Here is a 1,596-nt window from a genome sequence, read left to right on the forward strand (position 1 = left end):
GACACATCAGAAACATCTCCTCTTTTCCAGTCCTGGTTTTTACAGCGCTGGAAGTTTTTACTGAGGATCTTTTTCATCACTTCACCTCCAGCATCGCTGCTTAAAAACATTAATATTAATTAACATTAACACATTAATGTGAAAACATCCTGAATGAAAGCAGAAAACAGAAACACTGAACAGTTTCCATCCCTGCGCTGAAGCTGCAGTTCTGTAAACGTCCACTTGATGGTGCTGTTGTCCAATAAAACAGAAACACAGCCAGCGTGAAGGACGCCACCTGCAGGATGCGGGAGTCCTAGCAGCTTCAGATTCCACTGAAATGATTTGATTCAAATCAAATAAAAACACAGAAGAAAGAAAACGGAGGAATTCTGGGATGTTTTCATTTTCAGATCCAGATGTTTCAGTTCAGATCATCAGACTGATCTCTGTTCGGCACCAGCTGTGAAGAAAGATGACAGAAAATATGATTTATCACAGGAAATAAATTCAGATGTTAGAAACGTAGCGGAGCTTCTGTATGATCGGTTTCATCTGATGGATGTTTAGATGATTTTATGTGAATATTTTGTGTTTTATAATAGTTGGAGACTCGACTCACCTGGTTTTCCAGATGATTTGTTGCTGCTGGTTTGTTTCCAGGCTGATCTGGTTTCTGTTGACCAGATGAGATCAAACCCAGTTCAGTGAATCGTCTTTGCTCCTCTGGATGTGACTCAGCTCTGAATGTTCTGGAAACAGAAACATGATTAAAATAATCTGATCGTTTCATGACTGAAAACAATCGTCTGGTTTCCCTGAACAGGAAGTGACTTCGCTTCATTAGCAGGAAACCAGAGATGACTGAACTCAACATCGATGATTCATCAGGTCGATGCTCTGAACTGTTGCATTAAAGCCGTTAGCGTCTTTTAAAATATGATGAGATTATAATCCAGAACAGAACTAAAAACCAACAGTAGGAGCCACAGGGTGAAACGTTTAAAGAGTTAACTAGCATAGCTACTAGCACATAGCATGTCCAAAACTATTCAAGCCCAAATGAAAACTAGGCTCCATGTTGGATATTTTCAGGTTCCAGAAAAAGTTTTTTCTCAGGATTTGATCAAAATGTAACTTTACTGATTATTTCCTCACTGAGTTTCCTTCGATGGTTTCTGTCTCAACTTCCTGATTCAAATCAATCAGAAGAGCGATGCACCAATCAGAGGCCTCCGTACCTGCATCAGGTGAGCTGATAGGGCAGCTGGTTCACCTGGACAGGTGAGACAAACGATGCCAAACATTCAGAGACGAATCGAAGTCCAGGAAGGAACCAGGAAAGATTCCTGCAGATCCGCCGGGAATCATTACAGGATCCGGAGCAGCTCCCCCTGCAGGCAGAGCCGAGACATTACAGCCGAGAGCAGCACCAACCGTCCTGAGTCCAGAGTCCATCTGTCTGTCCATCTGTCTGTCCCTCAGTCTGTCTGTCCATCAGTCTGTCCCTCAGTCTGTCCCTCAGTCTGTCCCTCAGTCTGTCTCCAGTCTGTCCCTCAGTCTGTCCCTCAGTCTGTCCCTCAGTCTGTCCATCAGTCTGTCCATCAGTCTGTC

The 1,596-nt window shown here is 43.4% G+C and overlaps 1 long non-coding RNA gene across 1 annotated transcript; it reads right to left on the reverse strand.

Moving 5' to 3' along the window:
• Positions 1-387: 387 nt before the first annotated feature.
• LOC108167081 (uncharacterized) lies at positions 388-1,497 on the reverse strand. The gene is made up of 3 exons (XR_001777472.1): positions 1,224-1,497; positions 605-734; positions 388-445 (listed from the first exon to the last, which is right to left on the reverse strand). It is a non-coding gene; the product is annotated as an uncharacterized LOC108167081 (long non-coding RNA).
• Positions 1,498-1,596: the final 99 nt, after the last annotated feature.

The sequence above is a fragment of the Poecilia reticulata genome, linkage group LG17 (assembly GCF_000633615.1).
Source record: "Poecilia reticulata strain Guanapo linkage group LG17, Guppy_female_1.0+MT, whole genome shotgun sequence".
NCBI classification, from domain to species: Eukaryota; Metazoa; Chordata; class Actinopteri; order Cyprinodontiformes; family Poeciliidae; genus Poecilia; species Poecilia reticulata.